The sequence below is a fragment of the Cryptomeria japonica genome, chromosome 5 (assembly GCF_030272615.1).
Source record: "Cryptomeria japonica chromosome 5, Sugi_1.0, whole genome shotgun sequence".
NCBI classification, from domain to species: domain Eukaryota; kingdom Viridiplantae; phylum Streptophyta; class Pinopsida; order Cupressales; family Cupressaceae; genus Cryptomeria; species Cryptomeria japonica.
Genome location: NC_081409.1, coordinates 705,568,683 through 705,580,345, shown reverse-complemented (window position 1 = coordinate 705,580,345; position 11,663 = coordinate 705,568,683). Strand labels below are relative to the sequence as shown.

The following is an 11,663-nucleotide window of genomic DNA, read 5'->3' as shown; positions in this document are numbered from 1 at the left end:
TCCATCGCTTAACCCCATTTGCCACCATTAAAGTCTAGGCATGCAGTTACCACCAGTTCCACCCCTTTAAAGTGGTATCAGAACCAAGTTTGAACCATATCAAAGCAGAAGAAGATCCAAGGATTGGTGTAAGAAAATTTTGAGCACGTCGAGAGGAAATTATTGATTTAAAAAAAAAGAATTTTGCTAGAAGAAATTGTCAAATTACAGCTGTACATCTGTTGGAGATCAAGTTTGTGATTTTTGGACATTAAATATTTGAAGTTTTTTTTTGGAAATGAGATTTTCTGAAGTGTGAAGAAAACATGTATGAAAATTTGTCTCAGATATATTATAAAGTTTATGGTTACAATCATTATTAAGGAAGTTTGCAGGTATTGAAAAGTTGAAAAATTTGAGGGTCTAGTTGTAGCTGATGAAGGAGATTGTTGAATGAGAGATTGTTGGAAGAAGAATATTTTTTGTGCTGTCTGTGGATTCAAGTGAATAAGGTGATTTATATTATTTATTTCAATGGAAAAATTTGGTAAAAGAATGAAGAAAGAGAATGAAAATTTGGTATGTGAAAAAGATTGTTTGAATGAAGAATTGCTTAAAGTTAAAAAGTTTAATTCAGAATTGATGGAAACTATAAAGTAGTTGAGAAAAGAAATTTATGAGAAATTATGTGAAAATGATATTTTTGTAAAGGAAAATAGGGAATTGAAGGTAAATTAGTTGTTTGATGAAGTCAGAAAGAAGAATGAAGATTTGGAAGAACAGTTAAAGTTGTTAGCAAAAGAAAATGATAGCCTAAGGCTGAAGCCTTTTGTACATGATGCCACATGTGATACAAGTGATTTGTATCCTTTGGTTGATATAGATGATGTACCAAAAGTTTTTGTAGGTGAAGATAGTGAAGTTGAAAGTAAGGATGTGTTTGCATGTACAACAAGTTGTGATGTTAAAAACAAAGCGTACTTTGAAAATAATGTTGGTTGGAAGATGATGCAAAAAATGGGATATGAAGGAAAAGGATTAGAAAAATATGGGCAAGGAATTCAAGAGCCCATTCAGTCTATTATGAGACCAAATTATGAAGGTCTTGGATATGCTAAGAAAGATAGCTCAAAAGTGGCAGGTATTTAATGTTCAAGCAAATTAGTAGAAAGAATGCAAAGCGTGCAGTGTTCACATTGTAATAGGAAAGGACATACAGACAGTGTTCAAAGTCACTTGAGCACCAAAACTCAATTGGACTATGGGCTTTAAAGTTACTCTTAGGAGATGCAGTTGTTCAAAAAACACAAGCCTTAGTGGCAGAGAATCCATATGGTTTTCTAGTTGTATCTTCTAATTCATGGTCACTTCTACTTTCATTGACCTTGCCAATGATACTATTATCACAAGACTCTAGATGAGAAAAGTGAAGGGGAATATGTCCAATACAATTAGTCATGTTCTCATCTAGATCACTTTGCATTGAATTTTTTTGTAGCTACAAGGCATACTCTAAATTCCATAGCACATCTCCCATTGCAAGCCTATCAATAGCATGCTTTGCCAAACACTTTTTTGCTCTTTCTCCAAACTTCAGTAATGTTAACCTACTCTCTTGGAAGAGAAGGGGTAATTGCACACAATAGCTCCAAAAAAGGAAATTTTTTCTAGAGAGACAATAGTTGGAATTAAAGACATATAGGCTTTAGAGAGACATTATGTCTTCAAGCTCAACTATTACCTCTAGACAGACAATAATTCTTGTGTTATATATATATATATATATATATATATATATATATATATATATATATATATATATATATATATATATATATATATATATATATATTTGATCGGTAAAAGGCCAAACCCAAAATATTTTAATAAATTATAAACATATTACATTCTCCACTCAATGTGGGCGCGGGTAGGAAAGAGCAGAGAAGAGAAAACCTTCGGCCTTGCCCAAGACTTTAAGTCCAGTTCAATGATTCTGAAATAATTTAAATTACATTATTTCCTTCTTAAGCCTTTCATCCTCTATTGAGAAAACTCGTCCAAGTGCTCTTCACTTATAACTATTGAAATTAAAGTGTCCCATCACAGGGATGCACTTTGCGACATATTGCCTCCAATCTCTAGAAGGACTTTCCTCCTTTATCTTTATACACAGGCTTCTAGCAAACCACTTCATAATTTGTTAGTCTAAAAAGACATCTTTCATATAAAATAGCATTATCTTCACTTTCCACTATTTCTATTACAACCTAGACATCTTTTATATTGAGATAGCAAGGAATTCCTTTTAATGTTGATTGCAAGATGAAAGATTACCCAGGTTACAATAATCTTGTGAGAGGTGAACTTGCCCCATCCCCATTTCAGGAAGACATATTTTACGTCATAAATCAAATGGATCAATTATACCATAGATGGACTAAAAAGAAAGGATACGCTACTCTCCTAAAGAGAAAAATAATAATAATTTTCCAGAGAAGTTCCAATCCCATGAAGTTTCTGCATACAAAAGATTTCCATTCATTTCTTCCAATAACTTCATATGATTTCTAGAACCTTTCTTAGAATATGATTGTGAAGCTTTATATATACAAATATATTTAGCTTAATATATTTGTTTATATGCATGAGTATATTTTATTGTATGAAGAATCTAAGTCCCAGAATACCTGCAAGTGTGGAACATAAGAGTGTTAAAAAACAAGCAATCATCCTCATTTAAGGATTACAGTGGCTCTTTAAGAAGACCATGCCACAAACCATAAGTGAAACTAAAGGATATATTATATGTCTATCAAAATTAGCCTGAATGCACCATAAAAAGGTAATGCTAAAGGACAAGTAGAGATATCTGAGTATAAACCTGGGGCTTCTCCCATAAGGCTCATCAACAAACATCTTATATCTGATAGGCCTTAAGATAAATCCCAACCCCAAGTCTCTAATCCTACCTTAGACTTAGCCAAAAGAAACAATCATAAGGGAGATTCTTCTACCTTCCTATTGTCATGGAACACATGTCCAAGCAATAGGTGACCAAGTGAAGACCAATCTGGAACCTATTCTACAATACGCCAAAGTCATCAAATAATAGACTAAGAAAATAAAACAACATGTCAAATGCACTAGTGCAAGCCAATAGAATTGCTTTAACCTATTAATTAGCCCTATATATAAAGGGACATGATCCATACCAATCTGCTAATATGCACAAAAATCATTAGTGTTTAATAGAAATTACTACATATAACCTCCTATGTTAAACCAAAATATAACAAAATTTACTGAGTTACCGTCCCAAAAATTGCCCCAGCAAGCACATATTTGAGTATATTGTTTAACCAATAAACGAGCTAAAATTTAGGTACATACTAATATGTTGGCCTAATAGTTTAAAATGTCCATATGCCAAACTTAAGCTTATATATAAAAGTTATATATTGTCTATTCCTTATTCTTCCATATATGTGGGGTCAACAGGAGGATTCGCCTTGTCCAAGGTCATTTCCTCAGCCAGATTGTCGGAGATATCACCAACTTTTGCTTTCCCTTTGACACGCGCAACCTTAATAATTATTGGAGGTATTACTTGGATCCTGTCCATTGGAATGGTTGGCATATCCTTTGGGACCGCATACCCTTCTTGATTTAGGTACTTCACCCACCAGTTTGTATGAGGAGGATCCTTGATATGATTCCAAATTAGCAGAAAAACTACATTCCTATGGATAATGGGAGTTCTTCCCTCAAATAGTGTTTCATATTTAACAACCAAAATTGGTCTTTTATGTATGTTTGTCCTATTATCTCCATAATCCTCCGGATATGGAATCATAAGGGTTTTATCCACACTACCTACTGCAATCTCAAAGAGTCTCAAAAATTCTTGCTTAAATAAAGACAAACCCAACAGGATTACCTCACTCTTATGAATTCCTACCCTTAATAATATTGCCGAGAAAATGGCCAGGATATCGCAGTTAACATGGTACATGAATTCATAGTTAAATAATTCTTCCCCCATAATCTCCCTCACAACTCTAATCGTGGAATCATCTACCTCATTCAGGATTCTAAACTAGTGTTCCAGTTTAATTTCGCATCTAAATGCCATAAGAGGGTTATCGTTTGTAGAAAAAACCTTAATGTTTGATTCCATGGCTCTGAGCTTACTCAAGCTTTCTGATTTTCACTAAGTATTAACTACTCGGGCCTTTCTTATAATATCATTCAATCTTTTGTGACTCATGTAAACCCGGCCTCCATCTAGCTTAGAGCTTCATCAATTAATAATTAAATCATATTATGAAAATCTGAGCAATGTGCCTCGAAAAATATCAGACCTTGAAATGAATAGAAATGCTAACTAAGTCTTTCCTAGGAATGATAACCGTCATCAATTACCTTATAATCATAACCTTTGAAATGGATTTGAAATGAATGCATCATGCTATGATGCAAGAGGTGACATTTTTAGGTTGAACTCACACCTGGCCGCAATAAATGACTCCCTCATGATCGGGAGGAGAGCAAAAACCCAGAAAGTGGGGAAATTAAGGCATCACTATATAAGCATTTCTATATAACTATATATTATCTATAAATTCAAAAAATTCTATATAAAAGAAAGAGACAAATTAGAGTATAAGCAGAGATTTTAAAATCTTTGTATATACAAACATATATATATATATATATATATATATATATATACACACATGTATATATATGTATACATATACACATATATGTGTGTGTGTGTGTGTTTATATATATATATATTGACACACACACACACACACACACACACATATATATAAGAAAATGGTAGATGAGAGAGAGAAAGAATATATAAAATTCTTATATTTATCTACATAATGAATATTTTTTCTTCACAAAAAAAATGGCAGGAGTGTAAATATGACATTAACGTAAGGTGATGAGAGATAAAATCACTATTTGACTTGCAAGCCACCTATCTACTTTCCCCTTATAGATCAAAAGGCAGAGGAGAAGCTAGGGATGAGAAGCTATGAATTTTCTGATCTATGAGGCTACAAACATGAGGTTACTATTATTCTATGTAGATACCATCTACTCCCATATTAGCTAGTTCATTAGCCCTAGAATTACCCTCCTGAAAGATGTGATTAAATATGATCTTCTTGAAAGCCTTGCCCAAGTTTAGAGCTTTGCTGAACAGTGCATCTAACCTCCAATTTAGAATGCATCCTTTTCTCATAGCATTGATTACAATGGCCGAGTCCCCTTCAACAACCAACTTCTCCACTCCTGATGTCAGGCCAATTTCAAGCCATTCCACTAGTGCCATAAATTCTTCCCTATTGTTAGTTTCAATGCCTATTGGTTTTTCTCTCCATGCCACCTCGGTCCCATTAGAGATGTGAAGACAACATCCAATGCCAGCCCGTCCTGGGTTACCTCTAGAAGCCCCATCAAAGTTTAGCTTAAACCATCCATACTTAGGTGGTTGCCAAACACAAGTTTCCCTAGTTCCTTTTCCTAGCTTAGGCCCTAGTCCAAGGGTATGTGCAAGCTAATGAGTCACAAATTCACGGAAGTCTGCGCGTTGGAAAATGCGCTCCACAAAACGGGCCCCCGTTTTTAAAAAACGGGGGCCCGTTAATGGTTCGGGCTCCCGAGCCGAAAGGTCACGGGGTGCCGAAGCCAGATAAAACGGGCCCCCGTTTTTTAATAAACGGGCCCCCGTTTTTAAACAAAACGGGGGCCCGTTTTTAAAAAACGGGGGCCCGTTTTGAAAAGCTATTTTTACCCTTTTTTTGGGATAATTTTTCATTTTACTGTTGCACAAGAAGATATCGAAAACGGGCCCCCGTGTTGTGGTTTCCACTTCAAACCTCCACCACTATCCCAGGTGCACATTCTGTCACCTATTTTCACAGTTCATAATTTTCTTGTATATTTTTCTCTTTTTTTGGTGTATTATTTAGTTTTTTTTTTATTATTTTAGTTTTTTTTAATAGTAGCATATAAATAAATTATTTTTTATATTTGTAAATTCTTTATTTTGATGTAAAATATTTTTGAACAGTTAACCCTAAACCGTAATCAACAAATTTAGAAACCAAAACCAAACCTAGATAATTAACAAAATGAAATCGACACAAACAAAAAACCAAAAATGAAATGGGAACAAAAACAAAAACGTTCGAAAATGAAATCAACACAAACAAAAAACTGAAAATGAAATGGAAACAAAAACAAAAACATTCGAAAATGAAATCAACACAAACAAAAAACCAAAAATGAAATGGAAACAAAAACAAAAATGTTCGAAAATGAAATTGACATAAAACCGAACATATGTACCTAAATTGTTCTTAATCCTCATTAGGCAATACAAAAGTTACCACTAAATTAGTATAACCTTAAAAGTAATTAACATTAAGTTTTTCAAATTTTAGATATGAAAGTTTAGGCTTAGGTTTATGCCATGTCATGGCATAAAGGTCCTATTATGTCATGTGATGGTATAAAAGGATCAATTATGGACACAATTTTAGAGCAAAACTAGATAAGTTACTAAAATTGGAGTTTGGTTTACATAGGTTCATAAAGGAAGCTAATATGCCAAATATATAATTCATTAATACAAAATAAAAAATATTCTTGATTTATAATGTTGATTGATAATGAGTTTTCTAAATGGGGTGCTCATTATATATACATCTGAAAGATTTGAAAAATATAATTCCCAAGAAGTATTTTGAATATACAATTGAGGATATATATAATCTCATGGTTAAAGATGCTTAATTTCGATGAAAGTTATTTTTTGTATTACTATGTAAGAAATCCATAAATGGAATGAAAGTAAGACATGGCCATCTAGCATAGATCATCTTATATGTTGAAGGAGTATTTTGAGTTATATTAGAATTATTTGATGTGATTAAGTCCTAATTTTAGGATATGTAGAGTTCTTTTACTTTTAAGGTTGAAATAAAACATGGTGATTATGTTTTATTATCACTTTTATGCTTAACCTAGGTAAAAGTTTTAATGGAATTATTTTCATATTTAGATATATAGATCACAACTTATTATTATTTGTATGTTTCTTGTTTCTTTGAAAGAAATGCATATTGATTTATTTATAAGTAATAATTTATCTAATTATGCATTTATGAAATATATAGAAATTGAGATTTTTTTATTGAGGCTAATTAATTTTAAAACTCAATGGTTATATCCACTATCTAATGATGTAATATATCCAATGTTCTCCCCTTCTTACATATATTTGAACAAGAGATGGAATATTTCAAGACTTGAATGCAACCCTTATGTAAACTTTAATGATGTACATCTACTGATCCTCCTCACTAACCAAGAAACACTAGACTAACTCCATTAATGAATATTTCGAATTTAAAACCTATCAAATGTCTATAAAACATGAGAGAACCTAAAGGGTCTATATCCTCCTTGCCTAATGAGAGAGCAACATTTCTTTGAAAGTCCCAATGAGCCTCAAATGATCCTAATGAATGTAGGGCAATCTTAATGAACCTAAGAAAGTCCTAATGAGCCTAAGAAAGCAATAATGAACTTGGGACAATCCTAATGAACCTAGGATAGTCCTAATGAACCTACGATAGTGTAAACAAGCCTAGTATAGTGTAAGAAAAAAACACTACAAAAAAGACCTCAAATGCGTTAAATGAATTTCCCAATAACGCACTCATGTTTATCTTTTTTTGGTCATTTGGCTACCTTTTTTTACAACATCTTGGTGTATACGCCCCTAAGAAGACCTTTTCCTCAAAACTTTCTTGGATCATGAACTCCTCATGTGCACCAAACATTTAAGTTGCCACTTGGAAGCTTCTAATGCACACAATCCTTTCAATCAATCTACTCCATTGATCTCTCAAAACAATCTTAGTATTTAATCCTCTATCCTTCATTTCTTATTGAACTTTGTAAGAGAATTTGTGTATGGATTGATATCTTAAATTTTATAGAAAGATTATATATGAAAACAAATGATTGCGGAGTTTTATAATAAATGATTTATAGGAAATAATATTTTTTGAAGACCTTTTGTAAATTATAATCTTGTGTAGATTTGATTATGGGAGAAATTTAATGGTGAAATATGCTTAACTCTTCAAAAGTTTTGATGTTTTGTCTTTACATGACAACCACTTAGAATATAATATGTTTTAAGTATGTCATTTATAGTCATGGGAGATTAGTTTTTTTTTAAGATTGTTTGAAGACTAATCAATGTAATATGAATTGATGACAATTATCTCAAAACTACGTAATTGAATTCTAATAGATTTATGATGTTTCATTGAAAGTTTTTATTAAGTTTTATGCGCAAATTTTATATTTCAAGATTCAATAGTATGTACATGTATATTTTTTTAAGTTCAATATTATATTATATATTTCATGTGTATCTCATTCAACAACATAGAAATGTTACTATTTATAAATGTTTTTTTTTAATTTAGTAAAATAGATTCTTCTTTGACATAGAGTTGTATATAATTCATGTATATCTTTATATATGCAGGAGTTCTTTGCCATCATGGATGTTTTTGACATAGATGAACTATTAGGTGAAAATCCCCCACCACAACCCCCTCCTCCTCCTCCTCCTCCTCCTCCTCCACCACCACCACCACCACCACCACCACCACCACCACCACCACCACCACCACAACCCCCTAGATTGGATGAAATTCGTTTAAGAGAATGAATTAATGAAAACCTACAAGTGATTGAACAAAACATTGCTGCTATCCAAAATGAGCAAGTCACGCCACCCCATCTTGTAGAGTTTGCAAAATCAATGCAAACTGTTGTCGAGTCAGTTAGATCTGTTGATTCTCAATTAGATCAATTTCATAGACGACGACAAGAGTTGCATGATTTTTATGCCGATGGTTTAACTTATAGACAAATCACAGATTTGAAAATAACCAAAGCTCATTTATGTCCATATTTTACCAACCCAAAAACAAGAGAACCAATGCAACCTAACCAGAAAAGAATTTCAATTAGGTGGTGTGTGCATCCAGAAATGGCTAGATACTTTTGGGATAGATGGTGGATGGTTTTTGATTATCCACCACATCGTAATTATGAGGTCCCTTTTTATTTTTTGAAGAAATTATACTATGAGTTTGTAATGAACCAAAAACCAAATTATTTTGATATTAAGTCATTCCAGGGTGTTGGTCGTGGAATGCCATAGCATAGATTAGGGGCACGGAGTAATAATCCCCTACCGGATCCACCCATAGTTCCACTTGTTGCTCCATCGATTCCTGCAGATGTCCAAAATACATCATTCATTTCGACATTAGATGCTTTGACTTCCCTCACAGGGAACCTGAGTGAGCAAGCTGCTCACATGGCATCTGCTCCTCGATGGATGCCACATATGTGTTCGAGTTGTCATGAGACGTGTGTAGGTCCTACTACTGCTGCAGGATCTACTTCAGTTCCAGATGAGCATGATGCAGCAGATGATAGTATGATGACATCTTATATGGATTTTCTTTGCTCGGATGTTCATCTTGACCAGGTATAGATATATATAATATACATGTACATGTCAATGTTTTTATGTACTTTATTAAATATAGGTATAAACTAAGTGCATCTCTTATTTTATACAATCTAATACTTCATTAAATAAATTTTGTTTATGTAGATAAGGACTATGCCTAATATTAGAGTTAATATTGCATCTACTGGAAGACAACTCGGCACACCTTATGGGGTATAGTATAAATTTCTATCTAGACATTGTACTAGATCTTTTTAAGTTAATATGCTATCGTCGTATATTATATAAATTTTCATGTTGATACATTGAATGCTTCTTTCTCCAGGATTCAGGTCAAGAGGGACCCTCTACATCACATCAAGAAGAGGGTCTGACTATTGTGACACCATCTATGGTATGTATCTTATAATTCTTAACTTAAATATGAACTCTTACAATATTGTAACTTTACTTGAAATTATTTAGTACACATATATATGTTCACTAAATATGATTTCATTAAATGCATGTATGCAGGTGGACACTACCATTAGGATAGGTTATCCTCATAATTTTGATCAGAGCCAATTTGAACGCACATCGACATCCTTTGAGGTATTAATATGTAATACTTAATTTGATCTTATTTTTACTCTTAATTTAAGATTTAATTGGACACTTTGAATTTGACCTTGTACAGGAGTTAGCTAGCACTGCATTTGGTGTTGATACTGCACAAGATACTGCTAGAGGAGATACTGCTACAGGATCTGATGAGCATATGGTAAGTTTGTAACTTAATTTATGAATTCTACTATATTTGATAAATGATTCTTTTAATAGTTAATTTCAAGTAATATTTTAATATTATTTTTTTATTGTACAGCATGAGACAGGTGGATCTGGACCACGTCCCGAGGACAAGAGAGATACTGCTATAGGATCTGATGAGCATATGGTAAGTTTGTAACTTAATTTACGAATTCTACTATATTTGATAAATGATTCTTTTAATAGTTAATTTCAAGTAATATTTTAATATTATTTTTTTATTGTACAGCATGAGACAGGTGGATCTGGACCACGTCCTGGGGACAAGAGAGATACTGCTACAGGATCTGATGAGCATATGGTAAGTTTGTAACTTAATTTACGAATTCTACTATATTTGATAAATGATTCTTTTAATAGTTAATTTCAAGTAATATTTTAATATTATTTTTTTATTGTACAGCATGAGACAGGTGGATCTGGACCACGTCCTAGGGACAAGAGACCACGAGATGTTATTGATGATAGCACTTAGATTTTACTATTTATTTGGCTTTGATATGTACTTTTTTATGGACTTTACACATTTGTTTACACGTGCACATACTTTATATATATGGATAGTTGCATAATAGGATTAGATCATATATATTTTGTGCATACTTTATATATTTTGTGCACATTAGATATTATGTGGAGTGAACATCATGTTACCATCTAGACATATATATGGATTAGATATTATATGGATTATGTGGACTTGAAATTTTACTATTTATTTGGCTCTGATATGTACTATTTTACGGGCTTTACATATTTGTTTACACGTGCACACCCATACTTTATATATATGGATAGTTTCATAATAGGATTAGATCATATATATTATGTGCATACTTTATGTGTATTGTGCGCATTAGATATTATGTGGACTTGAAATTATGTGCACATTAGATCATATATATTGACTTGAAATTATGTGGACTTGAAATTTTGCGCATACTTTATATATTATGTGGACTTGAAATTTTATTTATGGAAGTTGTGCTTAAACAACTTTATAGGCATTATGTGGACTTGTAATTTTATTTTTGGAATTTTATTTAAATAGTTCTTGTGATTAGATAAACTACATGTGCATACATCTTGAACTAAGTATCGAAACATATCTTATAATTATAACATATTCTAAATCAAAAAGTATCATTTAACAAATATAATGAATAGAACTTGATTAAAACATAATTATCTCATTCATAAATTTGACCAGTAGTCTCTCATTTATGTATATTGTACACAAAATGTAATCAAGAAGACATATCTAAAATAAAATAAATAGTCT

The 11,663-nt window shown here is 32.3% G+C and overlaps 1 long non-coding RNA gene across 1 annotated transcript; it reads left to right on the top strand.

The window, feature by feature from the left end:
• Positions 1-10,248: 10,248 nt before the first annotated feature.
• Positions 10,249-10,682, top strand: LOC131876328 (uncharacterized). The gene is made up of 3 exons (XR_009372574.1): positions 10,249-10,334; positions 10,437-10,508; positions 10,611-10,682. It is a non-coding gene; the product is annotated as an uncharacterized LOC131876328 (long non-coding RNA).
• The last annotated feature ends 981 nt before the right edge of the window (positions 10,683-11,663 follow it).